This window comes from Pseudophryne corroboree, chromosome 9, assembly GCF_028390025.1.
Source record: "Pseudophryne corroboree isolate aPseCor3 chromosome 9, aPseCor3.hap2, whole genome shotgun sequence".
NCBI lineage: Eukaryota > Metazoa > Chordata > Amphibia > Anura > Myobatrachidae > Pseudophryne > Pseudophryne corroboree.
The window spans coordinates 54506206-54530623 of NC_086452.1; the positions used below are offsets into that span (position 1 = coordinate 54506206).

At 47.3% G+C, this 24418-nt stretch overlaps 1 protein-coding gene across 13 annotated transcripts in view; it reads left to right on the forward strand.

Moving 5' to 3' along the window:
• The window catches only part of PTPRF (protein tyrosine phosphatase receptor type F), a 1358330-nt gene that overhangs the window by 345159 nt on the left and 988753 nt on the right, over positions 1-24418 (forward strand). Inside the window, exon 3 of one of the 13 annotated variants that reach the window (XM_063939338.1) lies at positions 7678-7788. The exons of the other annotated variants lie outside the window; for them this stretch is intronic. The gene's annotated coding sequence lies outside the window, so the exon portion shown is untranslated. The remainder of the gene's footprint in view (positions 1-7677; positions 7789-24418) is intronic. 13 annotated transcript variants of the gene reach the window in all.

Consider the following 24418-nt stretch of genomic DNA (forward strand, 5'->3'; position numbering starts at 1 on the left):
ATCCTCTGCTCACCTGCTGGACCCACTGAGCTCTGCTGTCATAGCTGTTACCTCCTATTTGGTGGTGAACCTGAGTAATGTTAATAGATATCCCTGACCAACCAGCTGTACCATTCTCACTATTTTGATATAGTCGGACCTCTTCTCCATCCATCTGCTGTCACCTTGAAAGTACCAGCTGTGATTAGATATTTGATGGAGCGTTCAGTCAGGACTGTGCTTTATTTAGCAGTTTATGTATGAGTCTTCGTAGGTAGGTGCAGCTCTGTGACCATGAGCAGCTGATAGACCATGTATTCAACATAGATCCTACGCTGATGAATGGTGTTGGGCAACAAGTGACCTGTATTGTTCTCTGGGCTATAGCTAGCTCTATACTATAGTGCTCTGCTGAGGACAAATGAAGTCACCCAGCACTGTGAGCTGCAGCAGGAACCAGTCTTAGATAAGGTGACCACCCTACCTTCCCACCCTACCTCATCGTTTTGCGTGTTGAAGACAAGGTTGTGCACTATGGGGGTTATTCAGGGTTGTTTGCAAACCAAAAAAAGTTAGCAACTGGGCAAAATCATGTTGCACTGCAGGTGGGGCAGATGTAACATGTGCAGAGTCCCACTAGATTGGGGTAAGGGAGAGGCTGGCCCTATCACAGCTGAGCCAAATCTCTCATTGCTTACAGCTGAATTGGGGGGTGGGGTCATAGTACAGAACTGCTGGGGTACACCTCAAATCTGGAGGCAGAATTAGGGGTATAGTTACTAACGTGCTGGTGTTTTGGAAGTGGAGATGTTGCTTGCAGCAACCAATCAGATTCCACTAATCATTTATCTAATGCCTTCGAGAAGAAAATAAATAGAATCTGATTGGTTGCCATGGGAAACATCTCAACTTCTAAAAACCTGCACTTCAGTAAATATACCCCTTAGAGTTTTGGGTTTTTAAAGACCTCTCTGATATATCCCCTTTTTCTAGTACCATTGCACATTCGGTGTATGCATATTTGCCAAATCTGTAGCTATGGAAGAATGGTGGGACCTTTGCAATAATGCTAACCTCTGTAACCTCTGTATTATCGATCCCCAATGTGGAAAATGGTACTTGGGACACTTAGATGAAGTAGATATGCAGAAGCCGTCTGTGTACAGAATTATGAATTGTAAAGTGTTGTGGTACATTTGGAAATGTCCAGTGCTACATTACATTTATATGTATCATACTACTGTAAAAAATGAATTGCCCATTGTTATTACGGGATGCAGTGAGGTTACAGACGCCGGAATCTCGACAGCCGTCATTCCAACACCCGCCCGATATTCACACTCGGTTGAGGGGACTCGCTGACGGTATCCCGGCAGGCCGATGGCGCTGTTAGTATACTGACAGCCGGCATCCTGTCTGCCGGGATATCGTATATACCCCGATATTACCTCCTATTGCAGTGCAATGTAATGAAGTACACCAGCTTGCTGCAACAGCCCGGCTAGATATTATTGATTCCATGAAAAGCTTCCAGCTGAGAAGACACCTTACCTGTTTCTTTCCTTCACTTTCCTAGCTTGAAAAGTAGATAAAATAATTGTATATGGTTCATAGGTCACATGTCAACCCGTTCCGACTATTATTTTCGGAGAGGAGACATGGCACAGTGCCCGAACTGTTATCACCTACTCTGCCCTGTAGTTTAAGATTAGTGGAGAAGTTTTCTAAATGTATCCATAATGTGATGAGCATCATATTGTTTTATCTGGCCAGGAAGACTCCATGGTTAAATCTGTTAAATCGCCATCTTATAGTAATATGGTGTCAGTTTATCATGCACAATTGTAAGCCTGAGACAAACGCACCAGCCCTCGGTGGTGGTCCATGAATGAGTTTATAGAAAACTGTGGGCCACATAGGCCTGGTGAACGATCAAGGCTGTGCGTTGGCTCTAGCGCGACCGAGTCCGTTTTGGGAGGGGTGAGGGTTAGGTATAGAACTAGAAGGCAGCCATGCACCCCCTGCCCCTACCCCTGTATTTTTTATACTGCTTCATATTGTAAATAAATGGTGGCGCAGGTTAGAGGGAGGGATAAAGGGAAAGGCCTGGCCAGCCTGGGAATAAAAAGGAAATGGATTGTGAGAAGGTAATGTTGGGCAAAATAGACACGAGCCAGGGTTGGCCCGCCTCTCAATGTGGGTTGTTTAGTGGTAAGAGAAACAAGAACGGTTAGAAGTCAATTTATTGCCAGATTTTGGAATTCCCACCAAACCACAGCCATTTTTGAAGATTGATTAAAAATGTCATAACTTAGTAACATGTTATGTAGCAGACAGGTTAAAAAGCAGGCAGCAGCCATGGGTGGTGCAAATTTTGGCCAAGGGTACCTGTCCCCTCTCGACATGCATTAGTTCAACATGGTAGTTCAAGATGGTCAGAAGTGGACTGTGCTTAAGTTTGACAGGTTCAAAAGGTTGACTTGACAATGATTGACACAAGTTTTGGGTGATTTTCACATATTGTTCAACTTTTGCTTGATTTGCCATCCACGTGGACTACGATTGGGAATAGTAGCCTTGCCTGAAGCGCGGCGAGTAAAGTGCGCCCTTGAGGGTATATATTTGCAATAATTCTGGTGACACATGATGAAACATAGAAAATGACACCCAAAAAACTTGTCGACCTTTTTTTTTTGTGTCACCCATTTCCATGTTGATCTTTTGTATCTGTCAACTTTTTCTACTGTCTACCTTTTCCATGTCAACTTGTTGACCCTGTCGACCTAATGCATGTCGATTTATATGGGGTCAACCTATTGACTGTCTGTCTATCTAAATGTTGTAGAACTTCTATACCACACCCCCACCCTAGTGGCCGGTCCTCATGAAGCCAGGGAAGGGGTGAATGAGCTTCCAAGGCCAATGTGCAGAGCAGAATAGGGTGCCCCCAAGATATATGATGATTGCTGGGGCATGCACCACGCACTGCTGTAAGCCCACCATCCTTTTAGAGAAATAACCCCCATTTGCTGTCTTTTTTTAATGCAGTCATTGATTTATTTCTGTAGGAGTGAGCAAAAAGTTCTTCATTAAATGAATAAAGCTCTCCTCTGATGACTCTGTGCAAGACGATATCACCACCCACGGCCCTACGAGTTCCATTGATGCCTAATGCTATCCAGGATCCTCCCCCAAGTTGCTATCATTATGAGTCTCTGGTTTCTGGATTCAGCTTCAAGTTTCTCTCTTCGTCCAAGTTACATAGCGAGAGAACATGGAAATTCTCAGTGTAAGCTTTTATAATGACTCGACTGATTCATCTCACCCTTAAGAATACAAAGAATCTCTTTCAAGACACAGTTGATCATGCTCCGCTCCTTTGAGCTCAAGTGAACAAGATTTGTGCACACACGGTAGGGAGTGTATGTGTCTCTTCCCATAATGCATTGTTCAAACTGGGATTAGAATGACGAGAGAGAATACTCGGTCTCCTCTAAGTCTGGGAGTCACCTGCTATTACATAGGTTCAATTAGGACTCGTTTCACCAGAGGTTTGGTGGGTTGGAAGAGGCGAGTATCTGTACCACCCCCCCAGCGGTTCGAAGAGCTCCTCCAGCTGACCACAGGCAGTACGGACAGTGTAATGGCTACCATTACTGCCTCACAGCATTGCGGTCATGGGTTCAACTCCCACAATGCTCTGTGTGGAGTTTGTATATTCTCCCCGTGCTTACATGGGTTTCCTCCTGGTGCTCCAGTTTCCTCCTACAATCCAAAAATATACTGGTAGGTTAATTGGCCTCCAACAAAGATTAACCCTCCTGTGTAAGTATAAACATGTGCTCAGGGCAGACTAGATGGGCCAAGTGGTTCTTATCTGCCGTCAGATTCTATGTTTCTGTGACCGCAACTTATTTCCATACTTGGGTATGATCTTGAAGGGTTAAGTCTCCAGGGATTCTGTCAGATTGGCAGACGCGGCATGTTTAGCATCTGTGTGTACCGAGATGAGTAGGGAACGCAAGCAATAAACAGTTGTAAAACTTGGCAGATCGCGGCGCAAATGGGCACCCACTGCGTACAGGCAAGCTTGCTGAGTAGAACTAGAAACATCATGCTGAATGCAGTACAGAGACCAGGCCACCAGTTATGTGTACTGTTTGTCTTTCTAATATTTTTATATGTCCTAAAACATTGCATACAGCACCAGCCATACATGTGCGGGATCAGCAGTGCCTTGCGGTATGTCTGTCACAAGGACACGTTCACTACCAACTGTGACATAAACGCCGCCCATTTCACACTTAGCCGCAACAAGTTTCATCAATAACCGATCGAGTGGATATCCAGATGATAGACAGTGTCTAGGACGACAGGGTCAAAATGTCGACATTAAAAAGGTAAACAGTACAAAATGTCGTCAGGGTCAAAAGGTAGACGTGAAAATGGTCGACATAAAAAAAGGTAATCACAGGTTTTAAAAAAAATGTTACATGGATTTGGCCTTTTTCATACCTTCTCTATCCATGTCGGGGCATAGAGTTGGTTATAAACCTTGTGGCGAGCCACCGATCCCGAAGCAGGACGAGCGAAGTGAGACCCGTGAGGGGATGCCTTTCTACAATCGGGGGTCCCAGATGACAAAACTATCCACACAGCTAACCCCCCCCCCCTCCCCCCAAAAAAAAAAAAAAGTTGTCCACCTGTTTATGTCGACCATTTTCACGACGACCCCATTTTCGCGACGACCCTGTCGACCTTTTGTACTGTTCCTGCAAGGCCATGCCCCCCTAGCTGTGAGGCCCTGCCCTCTAATTTTGGGCACACGCCTTTGGCACATGTCTCTATCCCGCCTCATACCAGAGGCGTCACCAGGTGTGGTGACACCCGGTGCGCACCCCTGATGTACTGCCGCGATCGCGGCAAAAAGGGGGCGTGGCCTTACAGCTAGGGGGCGTGGCTTCGCGGGGATACCGGGATCGTCACTCTGGGGGCGTGCCCAGCATCTCCGGAGATGCTGGGCTTCCCCCAGAGACGGTCTCAGTGTGCTGTCGGCTCCTCTGCTATGACAGGAGCCGGGTGCTGTAACGGAATTTCACACTGCAGCACCTGGCTCCTGTCACTGCGGAGGAGCTGACATTTGGTGTCACCCCCTCCAGGTGTCACACCCGGGTGCGGGCCGCACCCCCCGCACCCGCCTTGTGACGCCACTGCCTCATACCTTTAGAAAGTTGGGAGGTACTGTATGGAGAACTACTGACATTTCTGAGGTTGGTTGTCCTGAGATCACGGTTTCTTAGTTCAGCTGTATAAAGCATGGGGTTTGCGCAGCTTATCATTACTTGCAAGTGGGTGTTATTGTTCTTCCAAGTGTATTTCAAGGTGCACACCCACATCTCAAGTCTATAATGGAATGCGGCTACATTTTCAGATTTCCAGATATTCTAGACAATGGGTAGCAATATTACCTCACATCACCGAGGTCTTGTGTTCAATGCCCTCCAAGGCCCTAGGACCTGTGTTTGTGTGGCTTCTGATCCTGGTTTGGCTGTGTATATAATACGGAACATAGGGCCTGATTCATATTTGTAAGCAAAGTTAAAAGGCAAGCAACTGGGCAAAACCATGTTGCACTAGGGGCCTAATTCAAGGTTGATTACAAAACAACATTTTTCTCTAATGGGCAAAACCATGTGCACTGCAGGGGGGGCAGATATAACGCGCAGAGAGAGTTAGATTTGGGTGAGGTGTGTATAAACTGAAATCTAAATTGCAGTGTAGAAAATAAAGCAGCCAGTATTTACCCTGCACAGAAACAAAATAACCCACCGAAATCTAACTCTCTCTGCACATGTTATATCGGCCCCACCTGCAGTGCACATGTTTTTTTTTGTCCATTAGAGGAAACGTTTGTTTTGCAATCAACCTTGAATTAGGCCCAATGTGTGGGGAAGATGTAACATGTGCAGAGAGATTTAGGTTTGGGTGGGTTATATTTTTCTGTGCAGAGTGAATACTGCCTGCTTTTGCATGTAACACACAAATGATGAACAGCTTGCACTTGCAGTGCAACACGGTTTTACCCAGTTGCTTGCCTTTTTGCTTTACGTACAAACATGAAGCAGGCACATAGATTGTAAGCTCCACGGGACTGGTGTGAGTGGAAAAATACTCTCTGTAAAGGCAGAATACGTGTGCACTACATAACTAACATAATAATAATAATAATAATAATAAAAAGTGCTTATTTTCTGTCACAATGGGCAGGGAAGGAGGAGATTACAACTAAAATTGGGTAGCTTACGGAAGCATCAAAAATATAATTTTTGTTCTCTATCCTGTTTTTGTTGTGACCACTTTATTTTGGACTACAAATATCCCTGTACAGATCGTGACGGGCATTGAATGCAGGCGCAGAAGCAGCGGTTACAAAATAACCGTCACATACTACTTAGTAAGATTAGTCAGAACGCAGTGACATACAGTAAGCCCCTACGCGTGGCATAATGAGACACTGCCTGCAAGGCAAGAAGTAACTCTTATTATAGGAAGGAGGGGAGGGAAGAGAGGGTGCTGGGACCCAGCCTGAGGATCCCATCAAACCTGTGTGAGATAAACGCAGCGCAGAGATAGAACACCGTCACAGCGCGCACATTCTATTCAGCAGCTACTAAAGAAGGTTTGAAAGATCGCTGCTGGTTTGTGGATTTGGGTGGTCATTCCGAGTTGTTCATTAGCTGCATTTGTTCGCTGTGCAGCGATGATGCAAAAAAAGGCACTTCTGCGCATGCGGTGCAATGCGCGCGCGCGACGTACTATTAGAACGAACGATGTAGTTTCACACAAGGTCTAGCGAAGCCGCAGAGTGATTGACATGAAGTGGGCGTTTCTGGGTGTCAACTGACCGTTTTCAGGGAGTGTTCAAAAAAATGCAGGTGTGCCAGAAAAAACGCAGGCGTGGCTGTGACGTCAAAACAGGTACTGAACAGTCTGAAGTCATTGCAAGCGCTGAGTAGGTTTTGAGCTACTCTAAAACTGCAGAAAAAAACTTTGTAGCCGCTCTGTGATCCTTTCGTTTGCACTTCTGCTAAGCTAAAATACACTACCAGTGGGAGGCGGCATAGCGTTTGCACGGCTGCTAAAAACTGCTAGCGAGCTATCAACTCGGAATGACCATCTTGGAGCGATGACTAAGATACAGAGTTTGGGTAAATGTGTGAGTTGTTATTCAGGTAAGGTATGCTGGCATTTTCTTAATGGTCCCAAGTTTCCAGATTTTATTGTGTAAAGGGGGGGGAGAATCCTTCTTTTTCCAGTAAGTAGCTGCCGGATACCTACACTATAACTATACGTAATTCGACCATATAAATCAAAGCACATCCCTCCAAAAACTACTGCAATCCTGCAGATGTAGGGACGCTGCAGTTTCTGAAAGGGCTGTATGCATAGGCAGCGGTTATACGTTACAGCAGTGGTGCCCAAACTGGGTGTCTCGGGGCACTTGCAGGGGTGCCCAGGGTTGGTGATCCGGAACCAGTTCAAATTATTTATGGTTAGTGTAATAGGCAAAACCGGTGCTGGTGACTGTCAATCATAAAACATGTGGACAAACAGAAGCAAAGCCGGCCCCTCACCATGTAACTGAATCTAATGATGACATACAAACACAATTTACTTCATTTAATATTTTTTTCTCAGTAAGAAGCTTTTGGCCCGGGGGTGCCGTGAAGAAAACACTGATACTCTAGAGCGACATGATTCAAAAAAGTTGGGGAACCACTGCTTTAAAGGGAAGCTCCATCACCAAAGGTGAATTGACAAGCATAGCCCTTATCCCAACTATAAGCATGTTCTTTGTATATGCAGCACAGTATATTTGTGACATCTCCTGCCAGAGCGAGCCCTCTGCTTCCAGCCGCCCCCCTCTGCTTCCAGCCGCCCCCCTCTGCTTCCAGCCGCCCCCCTCTGCTTCCAGCCGCCTTCCTCTGCTTCGCCCTCCTCTGCTTCCAGCCTCCCTCCTCTGCTTCCAGCTGCCCTCCTCTGCTTCCTGCCACCCTCCTCTGCTTCCAGCCGCCCTCCTCTGCTTCGCCCTCCTCTGCTTCCAGCCACCCTTCTCTGCTTCCAGCCGCCTTCCTCTGCCTCCAGCCGCCTTCCTCTGCCTCCAGCCGCCTTCCTCTGCTTCCAGCCGCCCTCCTCTGCTTCCAGCCGCCCTCCTCTGCTTCCAGCCGCCCTCCTCTGCTTCCAGCCGCCTTCCTCTGCCTCCAGCCGCCTTCCTCTGCCTCCAGTCGCCCTCCTCTGCCTCCAGTCGCCCTCCTCTGCCTCCAGTCGCCCTCCTCTGCTTCCAGCCGCCCTCCTCTGCTTCCAGCCGCCTTTCTCTGCTTCGCCCTCCTCTCCTTCCAGCCACCCTCCTCTGCCTCCAGCCGCCTTCCTCTGCCTCCAGCCGCCTTCCTCTGCCTCCAGCCGCCTTCCTCTGCTTCCAGCTGCCTTCCTCTGCTTCCAGCCGCCCTCCTCTGCTTCCAGCCGCCCTCCTCTGCTTCCAGCCACCCTCCTCTGCCTCCAGCCGCCCTCCTCTGCCTCCAGCCGCCCTCCTCTGCCTCCAGCCGCCCTCCTCTGCTTCCAGCCGCCCTCCTCTGCCTCCAGCCGCCCTCCTCTGCCTCCAGCCGCCTTCCTCTGCTTCCAGCCGCCTTCCTCTGCCTCCAGCCGCTCCCCTCTGCTTCCAGCCGCCCTCCTCTGCTTCCAGCCGCCCTCCTCTGTTGCATTCTTTGTTGGTGTCATCGAATTTGAACAGTGAGGATAAACTCACGAGGGTCGCCCCCCCAAAAGATAATAGGAACTGCAGGGCAGGTACGCACTATATAGATTAGAAAGTGTATATAATAATGCTTACAGGATGTGGTGGCATTTGCAGAATAAGCAGCTTAAGTTGTATTTCGCACATTTAACCACTGAGAAAGTAGAGTTGCCTCTGATGCCTCCCTCATACTACTGTTTTCATTGCCCGTTTATTTACTCAGGTTTTGTATCTACAATGCTTGTCTAATTACCATTTTTCTCTTGGTTTTGTGCATTGCAATAAACATAAAATAGCAAAATAAAAAAAAAGAAAGAGTTGCCCTTTACGCAACTAGAAACAACGGTAATAAATCAGTGACATTTATTATAATAATAATAATAGCAGAGGGTCTGATTCAGGGCTGCTCTCATTCAGTCGCATTGCTTGCTCAGGAATAAATGTGAAACTCTTGGATGTATGAGGTCACAACACCCCGATCTGTCCGCTTGTGGAAGTAGCTGCCATTGCTGTTAGCATGCATTTATACCAGTACAATACTTGGTGCGAGAGATCCATCTAAAATCATACAGATTTCTGCGTAGCCCACCATTATAACCCATACGTGTCTACCTTGTTGCACCCTCCTTCGGGAGATGGCAGTGTGGTAGGCTAATGGGAGTGTGGCCGGCGGCAATTGGGGCAGTCTGTGAGCATGAACTGCAGGGGAAGTGGACAGTTCAGGGGCGTGGCAGCGCGATTGCGTCATCGTGGCCCTGGTCTCCTGCTGGACAGTGTCGAGAAAACTGGCACTGTATAGCTGGGGGCGGAGATATGATGATGCAATTCAGTGCGAAACGCGTTATCATATCCCCCTCGGACCCACTTGTTCTCTGCTGTGGGAGCCGAGGGTTGCGGGGGGCTGCCTGGGAAAGCTGTAGACTTGCCCACCTTTCCGGAGGGGGCGGGAGGGACAATTGATTTTCGGGAGCCTCCGGCCATTCCGGGAGGGTAGGCAAGTATGTTATAACCTGGGATACTTACTGGTGTTGCTAGAAGTCTCAGTTGCATGGTTGGTACGCAATCCCAAGATCCATTTACAAAACACACTCTGATCTAAAGGGTGTAACCGGGGTGCCGCGGGGCACTTGCAGGGGTGCCTGGGATTGGTGGTCCAGGACCAATTCATATTACTTATGGTCAGTGTAATAGACAAAACCAGTGCTGGAGGCTGTCGATCATTAGATATGTGGACAAACAGAAGCAAATCTTGTACCTCACCTCATAACTGAGCCTAAGGATGACATAAAAACACAATTTACTTAATTTAATATTTCTTTCTAAATTTCTCAATAAGAAACTTTTGGCCTAGGGGTGCCGTGAAAACAATTCTGATTACTCTAGGGCGTCGTGATTCAAAAATATTTGGGACCCACTGGTGTAAGGTCTTGTTGGGAGGCATGGAATGAGTGATATAGTTAATATTGTTAAATCAGGTTCTGACCAGAATGCATGGACCTAGTATTTCAGTGACGGATTCCTCTGGATGCCTCCCTTGTCTAAATTCAAGTTATTAGGTTAATTGGCTCCCGTCTAAATTGTCCCGGGTGTGTACTGGTGTGCCTGTTGTAGAGAAAGCGGCTTGCAAGCTTCACTAGGGCAGGGACTGTTGGCCTGAATACATTTGTCTGCTTACAGAGTGTTGTGTAATATGTTAATGCTATAGAAATAGAGGATAAAGTCATTGTTGATCTATTTTTTTTCCCCTTGGATATCCCTGCATTCTTTACTCAGCATTCTTTATAGCACACTGGGGGTCATTCCGAGTTGATCGCTCGCTAGCTACTTTTAGCAGCCGTGCAAAAACATAGTCGCCGCCCACTGGGGAGTGTATTTTCGCTTTGCAAGTGAGCGAACGCCTGTGCAGCCGAGCGGTACAAAAACATTTTGTGCAAAACCAGACCAGCCCTGAAGTTACTTATCCTGTGCAATCAATCCAGCAACGGAGGTCCCGGAATTGACGTCAGACACCCACACTGCAAACGCCTGGACACACCTGCAAGTTTCCAAACACTCCCAGAATATGGTCAGGTGACACCCATAAACGCCCTCTTCCTGTCAATCTCCTTGCGATTGGCTGTGCGAATGGAATCTTCACTAGATCCAGTGCACAACAACGATGCTCTTTGCACCCGTACGACGCGTGTGCGCATTGCGGCGCATACGCATGCACAGTTTTGCCATTTATTTACCTGATCGCTGTGTTGCGAAAATCGGCAGCGAGCGATCAACTCGGAATGACCCCTTCCCTGTCTCTTTGTATGATTAACCTTTATATTGTGATATCAGGAGACCGCCTGTCACATTATCGACACCTACATCCAACACCCCCCTAATCCCGACAGTCGGCATGCCACCTAGCAAAGACTATTCCCACTCATGGGTGTCTACGACACTCATAAAGTGGGAATAGAACCTGTGGCAAGTGCAGGTCGCCACCGAGCCTGCAGCGAGCCCGCAAGGGGACTAGTTGCGCTCGTTCCCCCCAGCCGGCATTCTGCAGCCAGGATCCCGGCCAGGATAGCTTATTCTGCAACACTTTACAGAGAATAATTCATCATTCACATCAATCCCCATACAGTGTTCTCTATTACACTAATGCACTGACATCAATCAGGGGAGAGGACATACAAACTCCATACTGAGTCCATGGCCCCAGTTCTGTGGGACAGTAATACTGACTACCATAAACATTGCTTCCTTAAACTGACTACTATCTGCAGTGGCCACTAAGAAAGCGATTGTACATCTTGCTTTTTCATAGTGCTCAACGGGGAGCCTGAAAGGAAAACCACTATATTGTCTTGGTAGTGTTGTAAAATTGATTTTACATAGCAGCTGAGCAGCATATTCATGTATTGTGCACCGTGATGAATTCCTGGGTCGGCCCTTGCTCAATAGACGACTGAATGGCCTTTGTTCTAGGTGCAGAGTGACGGAAGTAGCAGCATTTGTGACTACAGCTACGGGCATCTAGTCAATATTCCGAGCTCAATTTAAAACCATAACAAGTCAAATTCCCTAATGTAGCTGACAATGGTAAATGTGGACACACTGTGCCTCTGTTGTTCCTAGCCATCTCGTTTTGCGCCTAGTCTTTTATGTACGGCCTGGTTCTTGTTAGGGCTCTGGGCTTTTTCTGCTCTAGTAACTGTGCCTTACAAATGATTGAAATCTGTAAAATATTCCCCCGCCATATCATTGTGTTAAGGACCATCTCTGTGCTGCAGTTATTTCCGTCTTCCCCCATCCATTCCGGGTACCTCTAGATAAACTGGAAATACATTAAATAAAAATACACATGAACCTTTCTTTGTGTTGCATAAGGCGCCCACAATACCGTCGCTTTTGTCACAGTGTAGCATTGAAGATTGGTCCATTCTGCAACACTGTGTTGCCTACATGACTCACTAGCTATTACCTTGAATTCTACCTCCCAGGAAATCACTGTGTGTTTATGTTTTTGTTATTTTAACACAGACCCTCCTTTCTTTCCCCCTTCCTCTGATCTGCCTTCTATCACATTGTTCTATTCCTGAAAACCTCATTCACAAAATGCAGGTCTTGAAAATTCCCCTTTATATTTGTAGGCTAAGACTGTTTCATTCCTAGTTACCAAGTTCGGGACCTTTTCTTTGCCACAAAAAGGACTTTTTCACCTCTTTGGAGGTTGCGCACTTTGGACCTCGATCGTCCTGTACTTCTAATAGAAGCTATTATTCACTTCGAAGGCTTGGGGGGTTTAAAAATAATATAGCAAAACACAATCTATCTTCTAGATATAATCACAATGGAGAGAAGTGGAGAAGCGTTGACAGTACTTTACCAAGTGGAGGCATTTCATTTCATGTTGGGGTATTTGAACCAACAAGCTCTATAGAACGCAACTGTTTAAACTCAGAATTGGTAAGACACTTTTCTCACCTACCAAGGAGCAATTGGGAAATTAATTTATATGATAGTGCAAGCAATATTCACGATTTATACAACATAAATAACGTTAAATTGAGCAAATGTGAATGTTGGAAATCATGAAGGCATTGGTCCTATATTGACTATAGCGTTACTTAGCAATCACCTTTTGTATTACTCTTCTCAGCATGCATTTTACCATCTGAACCTGCAAATCTACAAAAGTCGACAAATTTATTTATGAAACGCGTCGGGTCAACACATTTTTCCTTTCACTAGTTGACCCTCAGATTTTAATTTAACTTGGAATTTTCTTAAACTGGACCTGTAACTTCTGCATGAGTCCAGTCACTGTAGAGATGACTTATAGCAGGCCCGGCCAACCTGTGGCTCTCCAGATGTTGTGAAACTACAAGTCCCAGCATGCCCTTCTACACTTTTGCTATTAGGAAATGCTAAAACTGTGGCAGTGCATGATGGGATGTGTAGTTTCACAGCAGCTGGAGAGCCACAGGTTGGCCAGGCCTGACTTATAGATAAATATCATTTGCATTTACTCTTCCTATAGAACGGTATACACGCTTGTTTTATAATCCACTGCACAGTACCACTTCTCTTTATTAGTGCATTGGATCGTCACCATTGCTTATCCTTAGGGTGCCACAGTTGCACTAGCTGCAGACAAAGCTGTACAGAAATGACTTACTTGAAAACAGAAAGTAGAATATCATGAATGTGGATACAGATTACTAAGTGTTCAGATGCAATTAATAGAATAGATTACAGAACATAAATCAGCATATAAAACATGATGGACTAGACCAGGGCAATTGAGACCGCAGATAAAGATGGAGAAGACTTCAGGCAAGAGGTTACGTTCTAGAGGCGTGGAATAATGAGAGATAATAAGAGTTAATGGCACATAAAGCTTAGCCAGCCAGGCAGGTAGCAGGAGGAGAATGGGGTGTGTAGGAGTTAAATTGGTAATAGGGTGGCTTGAAGTGGTAATAAAAAAGCTTGAATGGAGGGAGGAGGTTGGGTAGGGTGAATGGGGAAGGACAGGGTGGTAAGATAGAAGGGAAAGGATGATTTGACAGTGTGACGACACATGGAATGCAGCCCGTGAACGGCAAATAAAAATAAAGGTGCATTGTGACTAAGGGGGAGATTTACCAAAAATTGGGGAGAGTTAGAGAGGAAAACAATCCAGCCGTTCTGCTCCTGTCATGTTACAAGCTGTGGGCCTAATTCAGTAAGGATTGCAAATTCTGCTAATTAGCAATCCTTTTGTTAGCATGCTGGGGACCGGCCATCACAGGACAAGGCCGCCCAGCATGCTGACCACCCCGCCCCCTTCAACTAGCAGAAATTGTGATCACATAGCAATTTCTGCTTGCTAGCAGAAATTAAGGTTGCCTCCTGCCGGTGCAGCTTAGCAGCGCCGATGGGAGGCCCGCCGCCATGTTTCCGATCACGGTGGCTGCATACATCATGCAGCTGCCACGATCACGCCCCCATCACGCCCACCGCTTCCCCCGTCACTGCCCCCGTTTCTACGTCGCTGTCTCCGCAATGCTCCGTCTGGAAACAGAGTGTTTTGCCGCCCCTCAAACCGCCTCTGCCTGTCAACCTGGCATTTGCTGTGGCCCCCTCGCAGAAAATGCGGGCGCAGGATGGGTGCTGCACATGCACCTGCATCTTTTTCGTATTTTTTGCGGTTGGATCGCACACTGCGAACCAACCTGAATGAGGCCCTGTGTTTGAAAAATGACTTACATAGGAGCTGATTGGTTGGTAGTGTATCTCTCTCCACTTTATCACTCTTCCAAGGCTTAGTACATCTGCCCCCTCTTATCTATTGAAGGGAAATCTTATTTAAAGGACATCTGCGCCTCTTAGCTGCCACTGTACCCACGGCAGCAATGCCTTTTCTTTATTCTGATATTCCTGTATTGGATTACACCTAATCTTTTTCAGTTCTCCACTGCGGAAGACACAATATCATCCTGTCAATGTTTATAAATGGGGAAGTCCCAATGCACTAAACTGACTCTTGGCGTGTCAACAGAATTAGAACAGCTTTTTAAAGCCCATGTGTTTGCGCTTTCTTGCCTGATCACAAGTAACCCCAAATGTGTTAAAAATAAATGTGGATGGGTTAATTAAATGCGAATAGCACAAGACGCAGCAGGAAAGAAAAGTTCCTGGTCTGAGGAGCTTACAATCTCTTTAAGAGTGAATACAAATTGAATACTATTATTTATTTCTGCATAGGTTCCATACGTGTAAGTGGGTGCATGCTGAGAATACAACTAGTGGGGGGTTTTCAGAACTTAGAAATTAGGCTAACATCCGTCTGTTTTTTTTTATATTAGGGTTTTTAATCTTTAGCGCTGAGCCAGAAGGATTAAAGATTGCCCTGAGCTGAACATATGAGCGTAGAGGATGTCCATTGGGAGCTCACATCCGGCATGGGAAGGGGGCAGAGCAATGTAAAGCTATGAAAGAAGCTCCAGTAAGTGACACCTCTTCCACTGGAGATAGGTGGCATATGACAGCATAAGATATTGTGCCTGCAGCACTTCGGTGACTCTACAAGGTCAAGGTCACTGACAATTTGAACAATATCATTTAATCATCTTTGCAAAGTAATTTGCCAGTTAGTATCTGGAGGCCACCAGTTATCCGCGGCTTATTACCTTGGCTTTGCATACAATATATTACTCCGCAGCCTCCTGCAAGGATGAGCGGTTTACTAGAACAATGACCTTGGGCTTTGTGGTGAATGCAGTCAGTGTCTTTATACAATGGCTATACCAGTGTTTGTTTATATACTATAGCTGGGTTATACAAGATTGTTTCTCTTATGTCCTAGAGGATGCTGGGGACTCCGTAAGGACCATGGGGTATAGACGGCTCCACAGGAGACATGGGCACTGTAAGACTTTAGAATGGGTGTGCACTGGCTCCTCCCTCTATGCCCCTCCTCCAGACCTCAGTTAGATCCTGTGCCCAGAGGAGACTGGGTGCACTGCAGGGGAGCTCTACTGAGTTACTCTGAAAAGACTTTTGTCAGGTTTTTTATTTTCAGGGAGCACTGCTGGCAACAGACTCCCTGCTTCGTGGGACTGAGGGGAGAGAAGCAGACCTACTTTACTGATAGGATCTGCGTCTTAGGCTACTGGACACCATTAGCTCCAGAGGGTCGGAACACAGGTGTCGTCCTCGCTGTTCTTCCCGGAGCCGCGCCGCCGTCCTCCTCACAGAGCCGGAAGATAGAAGCCGGGTGAGTATATGAAGAAAGAAGACTTCACAGGCGGCAGAAGACTTCAGATCTTCAGTGAGGTACCGCGCAGCGGTCATACTGCGCGCCATTGCTCACACACACACACACGGCACAGCAAGGTGTCAAAGTCAGAAAAATATCTCTATACACACTGCCATATTTGCACCTCATTCTGGTCCGCGCTGCGCATGCGTGCGCTCTCCCGTGCGTGCGCATACTCACAGTCGCGGGCACCCGCAGGCGCACGGTATGCGTATTTACGGTAGAGTTTATGTGATCGTAGCGTGCGACTCAATCGTTACATATTTTCAATAATAATGTATTTTGTAGATCATGGTCCCTTTGATAGATTCTGAAAGTTTAGTTAATATAGCATGTTCCTGAACAGAGAGATCCCTCTTTGTATTGTACGAAGGGTCTAACAGGGGTCATACAGTGGTGTTTGGTACCCATCGGAAGAGTATTTAAATAGCAATATTCCGGTGTTGGTTTGGAGCGGATTAATCGCTCATGCGAATAGTTATGGACATAAGAAGTTTATGTCCATTTACTATTATTTGTTCCTATTTAGTCATGCGGCGGGAAACTCAGTATCCCACCCACCTGAACAGTTGGAAGCAGTCACAACCCACCTGTATGAATCAACCTATGACCTTTTGTTATAATGCGAAGCCGAATTCCTGTGTCCAATGAACAATGAGATTGTAGGGACCATTGAATTGTATTGTGTGTGGGGCATAAATAGGCAGGCCGACCATATCCAGTTCACTCTCTTCAACGGTTCTCATTGCTGATAATCGGGAGCTGGATATCGAGGCGCATGCGATCGTTTCCCCTTGTGCGTAAGTGTTTCTCCGCAGCTATATTGATCTTCTTGTTATTATGAGCCATTTCTCTCTCTCTTCTCTTTCTCTCTTATTTTCCCTTAGGTAGTAATTGTATTGTATTTCCTGTGTAGTTATCTGGTTAGGTAGTCTATGTTATATTGTAGTGTATGATTTGTATTTGTATTAATTCTTTTGCAAGTATATCATTCAAAATATATATATCTTAGGCGTTGGACCCTAAGCCCAGGTATCTGTGTATTTCTTATAGTGTCTAGTATTCTCAGAGCGTCGGTGACGCTCAAACAGCTTTTAAGTTAATAAGGTTACACTAGGTTGCATCTACACCCTATCTCTACACTAAGGTTTTACAGCATATTACATTGTTTCTAGTTTAGACATAAAGGTTTAACATGGTGAGCGTCAGCGCCGCTCGTGATCTCCTCGTGGTCTTGAGCGTATGCTACGCTGATAGCGTAGCATTACGGTAGTCGCTCACCTATAAGTGTGCCCGATACCAACAGCGTATTCTCGTGAGCGTCTGTATCGCTCGAGCAGCCCGCTCCCGATACAGCGTCCGTTACGCTATAGTGAACCATTACGTTAGTCAGCAGCCAATAGCGTGCCTGCCTGTGATCTCTTGGCCGTGAGCGAACGTGACGCTTGAGCGTCTCGACTACGGCTAAGCGATTGTTACGCAACGAGCGTACCCTTACGGTACTTCATACGTAAATAGCGTACAGTGTTCTTAGACCTCACAAAGGGTTTTTATATACGATAAATATTCAGCTTTATCAAAGGGTACAGGGCGCAGGGGGGGCGCCCTGGGCAGCAATAATTACCTCAAATAAGACTGGCACCAGGCTCAGATACTGCGGAGGCAGTATATTATAAAACCCCCGCCAGTATAAAAAAATTTGACGTGGACCGAAGCCCGCGGTAGAGGGGCGGGGCTTGATCCTCCAGCACTAACCAGCGCCATTTTCTCCACAGCATGCTGCAGAGAAGCTGCTCCCGGATTCTCCCCTGCTGAACCAAGTAACAGGGGATAAAAAACGAGGGGGGGCACATTTATTTGGCGCAAATCATACACAAAGAAGCGCTGTATAGGCTTGGACTGTGTTTTCAGTGTCTAGTGGCGCTGGGTGTGTGCTGGCATACTCTCTCTCTGTCTCTCCAAAGGGCCTCATTGGGGGGCTGTCCCCATATTCATAGATCCCAGTGTGTGTGGGGGTGTCAGTACGTGTGTGTCGACATGTCTGAAGCGGAAGGCTCGTCTAGGGAGGATGCAGAGCAGATGGTGGTGGTGTCTCCGTCGGCACAGCCGACACCGGATTGGTTGGACATGTGAAATGTGTTAAATGCTAATGTGACTTTATTACATAAGAGATTGGACAAAGCAGAGTCAAAGGACAAAGCAGGGAGTCAGTCCATGGCTTTGGCGGTGTCACAAGACCCTACAGGGCCTATAAACGTCCCTTTTCACAGGTAGCAGACACTGATACCGACACGGATTCTGACTCCAGTGTCGACTATGATGAGGCGAGGTTACACCCAAGAGTGGCCAAGAGTATTCAATATATGATTATTGCAATAAAAGATGTTTTACATATCACAGAGGACCCTTCTGTCCCTGACGCGAGGGTCTGCATGTTTAAGGGGAAGAAACCTGAGGTAACATTTCCCCCATCTCATGAGCTGAACGCTTTATTTGAAAAGGCTTGGGAAACTCCAGACAAGAGACTGCAGGTTCCCAAGAGAATTATTATGGCGTATCCATTCCCCTCAAAGGACAGGTTATGGTGGGAATCCTCGCCCACGGTGGACAAGGCTTTGACGCGCTTATCCAAAAAGGTGGCGCTACCGTCCCCGGACACGGCGGCCCTAAAAGATCCTGCGGATCGCAGGCAGGAAACTACCTTAAAATCAATTTACGCGCATACGGGAGCCCTACTCAGGCCTGCAGTAGCGTCGGCATGGGTTGGTAGCGAAATTGCAGCATGGGTAGATAACTTGTCATCGGACATTGACACCCTAGATAAATATAGTATTTTGTTGACCTTGGGTCACATTAAGGACGCAGCGTTATATATTAGAGAGGCTGCGAGAGATATTGGGCTGTTGGGTTCAAGAGCCAATGCCATGGCAGTTTCTGCTAGAAGGTCCCTGTGGACCCGTCAATGGACAGGTGATGCTGATTCAAAGAGACATATGGAGGCTTTGCCTTACAAGGGTGAAGTTTTATTTGGGGAGGGCCTCGCGGACCTGGTTTCCACAGCTACCGCGGGTAAGTCTTCTTTTTTGCCTTATGTTCCCCCACAGCAAAAGAAAACACCTCAATACCAGATGCAGTCCTTTTGGTCGCATAAGTTCAGAAACGGTCGGGGCTCTTCCTTCCTTGCCAGAGGTAAAGGTAGAGGAAAAAGAGCACCAGCTACGGCTAGTTCCCAAGAACAAAAATCTTCCCCGGCCTCTACAAAATCCACCGCATGACGCTGGGGCTCCGCTGCGGGAGTCCGCACCGGTGGGGGCACGTCTTCGTCTCTTCAGCCAAGTCTGGGTTCTATCGGATTTGGATCCTTGGGTGATCAAAATTGTATCCCAAGGCTAGAAACTGGAGTTCGAAGATGTGCCTCCACGCCGATTTTTCAAATCGGCTTTGCCAGCTTCTCCCCCAGAGAGGGAAACCGTTTCAGCTGCCATACAGAAACTGTGTCAACAACAGGTGATTATCAAGGTTCCCCTAGGGCGACAGGGAAAAGGGTTTTATTCAACCCTGTTTGTGGTCCCGAAATCGGACAGCTCGGTCAGACCAATTCTGAATCTAAAATCCCTAAACCTGTATTTGAAGAGGTTCAAATTCAAGATGGAATCTCTCCGGGAAGTGATCTCCAGCCTGGAAGGGGGGATTTTATGGTGTCACTAGACATAAAGGATGCATACCTTCATGTCCCCATATTTCCTCCTCATCAGGCGTACCTGAGATTCGCTGTACAGGATTGTCATTTCCAGTTTCAGACGTTGCCGTTTGGGCTTTCCACGACCCCGAGAATTTTCACCAAGGTGATGGCGGAAATGATGGTGATCCTGCACAAGCAGGGGGTCACAATTATCCCATACTTGGACGATCTCCTGATAAAGGCAAGATCAAGAGATCAATTACTAAAGAGCGTGTCTCTCTCCCTGAGAGTACTGCAACAACACGGCGGGATTCTAAATCTACCAAAGTCGCAGTTGGTTCCGACAACTCGGCTGACATTTTTGGGCATGATTCTTGACACGGAAAAAAAGAGGGTTTTTCTCCCGATGGAAAAAGCCCAGGAACTCCAGAACATGGTCAAGGACCTGCTAAAACCAAAAAGAGTGTCAGTTCATCAATGCACTCGAGTATTGGGAAAGATGGTGGCGGCCTACGAGGCAATTCCGTTCGGCAGGTTCCATGCGAGAACTTTTCAGTGGGACCTTCTGGACAAGTGGTCAGGGTCCCATGTACACATGCATCGGAGGATAAGCCTGTCCCCCAGGGCCAGGGTGTCTCTCCTGTGGTGGCTTCAGAGTGCTCATCTTCTAGTGGGTCGCAGGTTCGACATTCAAGATTGGGTTCTTGTGACCACGGACGCGAGCCTCCGAGGATGGGTAGCAGTCACACAAAGAAGAAATTTTCAGGGAATATGGTCAAGCCAGGAGGCTTGTCTACACATCAATGTGCTGGAATTAAGGGCCATATACAACGGCCTACAGGAAGCGGCGGGACAAGGAGCAGAGCAGCAATGGCAGAAGCCACCAGAAGCCACCAGGATTCTTTGCTGGGCGGAAAATCATGTCAGCAGTCTTCATCCCGGGAGTAGACAACTGGGAGGCAGACTTCCTCAGCAGACACGATCTCCATCCAGGAGAGTGGGGGCTTCATCAAGAAGTCTTTGCAGAGGTAACAAGTCGTTGAGAACTTCCTCAGATAGACATGATGGCGTCATGCCTCAACAAAAAGCTTTGGACGTATTGTTCCAGGTCGAGGGACCCTCAGGCAGTGGCGGTGGACGCCCTAGTGACACCGTAGGTGTTTCAGTCGGTCTATGTGTTCCCTCCTCTTCCACTCATCTCAAAACTATTGAGAATCATAAGATGAACAAGAGTGCAGACAATACTCATTGTTCCAGATTGGCCTCGAAGAGCCTGGTATTCAGATCTTCAGGAAATGATCACAGAAGATCCGTGGCCTCTTCCTCTCAGGGAGGACCTGTTACAACAGGGGCCCTGCGTGTTCCAGGACTTACCGCGGTTACGTTTGACGGCATGGCGGTTGAACACCAAATCCTAGCTAGGAAGGGTATTCCGGTGGAAGTCATCCCTACTCTAATCAAAGCTAGGAAGGAGTAAACGGCGAGGCATTATCACCATATCTGGAGGAAATATGTGTCTTGGTGTGAAGCCAAGAATGCTCCTATGGAAGATTTTCAGCTGGGTCGTTTTCTCCATTTTCTACAGACAGGAGTGGATATGGGCCTAAAGTTAGGCTCCATTAAGGTGCAGATTTCGGCCTTATCTATATTCTTTCAGAAGGAATTGGCTTCTCTCCCAGAAGTCCAGACTTTTGTAAAGGGAGTGCTGCACATCCAACCTCCTTTTGTGCCCCCAGTGGCACCGTGGGACCTTAACGTGGTGTTACAGTTCCTTAAATCACACTGGTTTGACCTCTTCAAACAGTTGAATTAAAATTTCTCACTTGGAAAGTGGTCATGTTATTGGACTTGGCATCTGCAAGGCGGGTGTCCGAATTGGCGGCTTTGTCTCACAAGAGCCCATATCTGATTTTCCATGTGGATCGAGCGGAGTTGAGAACTCGTCCCCACTTTCTACCTAAGGTGGTTTCGTCGTTCCAAATGAACCAACCTATAGTGGTGCCGGTGGCTACGGGTGACTTGGAGGATTCCAAGTCCCTGGATGTAGTTAAGGCCTTAAAAATGTATATAGCCAGGACGGCTCGGGTTAGGAAAACAGAGGCACTATTTGTCCTAAAATACCAAAGAAAACCAAGTGGCGCTTAACAATCATGTAGTAAGATACATTTAATAAAAATACAAATAAAATACAATACAACAACCTCCCGGGGGTGTGATACAATGTTAAAACATCACAATAATGTTAATAAACAGTGTGATCTACCAAAACACCTGGTGTTTGATTGGAGCACTTGGAGACATATAATGAGGATTCAATTGCCAATATTATCACGGGGGGTCTCAGGTTTGGGCAGAGAACCATATATACACACTGGAATGTGCAACTGCAGGGTATTAACCAGGCGAATGGCTCACAGTGGAGTGCCCACAGGTAGTTACACGTGACCCGGGTTGAGAAGCGTTTATTCAGCCAATGTGAGCAATGTGAGCAAATGTTGAAATCAATGAAAATAAAAGTACCTGTTGTCGCTGGGCAGGAGCTTTCGATTCCTGCTCCCTGGTGCTGTCCCGTTAGCCAGTGAGATGTTAAACACCAGAGCCTCAGCGATGGATGGAGAGCGGTGCTGCGGTGCACGGGGAACCCGACTCAGCCGTCCTCACCGAGACGCTGCCGCATCCAAGAGCTCCGTATCCCCCTGCACGGAGACCGACCACCAATGGAGCCGGAGTGGTGGCAAAGGTCAGGCCAAATACACTGACCAGCGGCCCGTCTTTCGCTCGTGCTGCCGGGCGGTGTGGAGGCGGCTGTAGCTTTTGCACTATTTGTCCTGTATGCGGCCAACAAGGTTGGCGCTCCTGCTTCTAAGCAGACTATTGCTCGCTGGATCTGTAACACGATTCAGCAGGCTCATTCTACGGCAGGATTGCCGTTTCCAAATTCGGTAAAGGCCCATTCCACTTTGAAGGCGGGCTCTTCTTGGGCGGCTGCCCGAGGCGTCTCGGCATTACAGCTGTGCCGAGCAGCTACTTGGTCGGGTTGAAACACTTTTGCAAAATTCTAGCTGGCTGATGAGGACCTCATGTTTGCTCAATCGGTGCTGCAGAGTCATCCGCACTCTACCGCCTGGCCTGGAACTTTGGTATAAACCCCATGGTCCTTACAGAGTCCCCAGCATCCTCTAGGACGTAAGAGAAAATAAGATTTTAAACCTACCGGTAAATCTTTTTCTCCTAGTCCGTAGAGGATGCTGGGCGCCCGTCCCAGTGCGGACTAAATCTGCAAGGCTTGTATATAGTTGTTGCTTACATAAGGGTTATGTTACAGTTGAGATCAGTCTCTGGCTGATACTGTTTTGTTCATGCTGTTAACTGGTTTATTATATACCATGTTGTACGGTATGTATGGTGTGGGCTGGTATGTATCTCGCCCTTAGATTAACAAAACTCCTTTCCTCGTACTGTCCGTCTCCTCTGGGCACAGTCCTAACTGAGGTCTGGAGGAGGGACATAGAGGGAGGAGCCAGTGCACACCCATTCTAAAGTCTTACAGTGCCCATGTCTCCTGCGGAGCCCGTCTATACCCCATGGTCCTTACGGAGTCCCCAGCATCCTTTACGGACTAGGAGAAAAAGATTTACCGGTAGGTTTAAAATCTTATTTTCTTCAGTAAGGTCAATGACCTTTACTAATAATAATAAATATATTCTGTATATGTCGTGTTTATTATGGGGCCGATGCAGAGTTGAACGTACACCCGTTTGCATGAATTCGCACTGCGCTTACTGCGAAAATGAATCAAACGCATTCTGGGCCTGATACAGAAATACGCACAGTGTACACGGCAGATGCGCCACGGGATGCAGCTGCTGTAGGAAAGTGTGCAAATGCCGCTTGTGTAAATAGACGCCTCCTGCCGTCTTCTCCGTCCAAAGATGCAGCATCGGATCATCTGCGTGACCATTGGCGATCTGAGTAACCCGCAGGCGTACTCAGGATGGCGGGGAATTTACACTGCCGGGGTTAGTGAAGCTGCATTTAAGGATGCAGCCACTGGCCTCAACACGCCCAGAAGCTGGGCCGATACACCCCCATTTTTCTGAAACACAGCCGTTCCCCGCCCCAAAATGGCAGCTTAGGGGGCACTGCAACTGTCGACAGAGATCTGCACATTTGTAGTACAGATCCTTCGCATGTCACCTCAGCAGCTGGCTCAGGTCATCTCTATGGTGCGGCACACTTACCATACCCTGAGTGGAGATAGTATACTGATGTGCTGGTACATCATATACCAGCACATCAGCAATACAGTAAATTTGTCTGCTGCACTCGTAACTCTCTACCCTGCCGGAGGAGAGAACCAGCTGTGCTATCATGAGACTTGGCAAGTCGGGAACAAGGAAGCATGTACGAGTGCCATGGATGTGCCACAGGATACAGAGAGGTACATGTGTCCGCCTTCACACTGTATTGCAGCATTGCTTTCCTGACGGGGTGAGGTGTCTTCCAGTGGTTTGTCAGCATAACACTGGTGTAATCTCATGTCCTCCTCATTCGCCAGATGTGCAGTTATCCATATCTCATGGTCTTCTCATTCACCAGATGTGGTGTTATCCATATCTCATGGTCTTCTCATTCACCAGATGTGGTGTTATCCATATCTCATGGTCTTCTGATTCACCAGATGTGG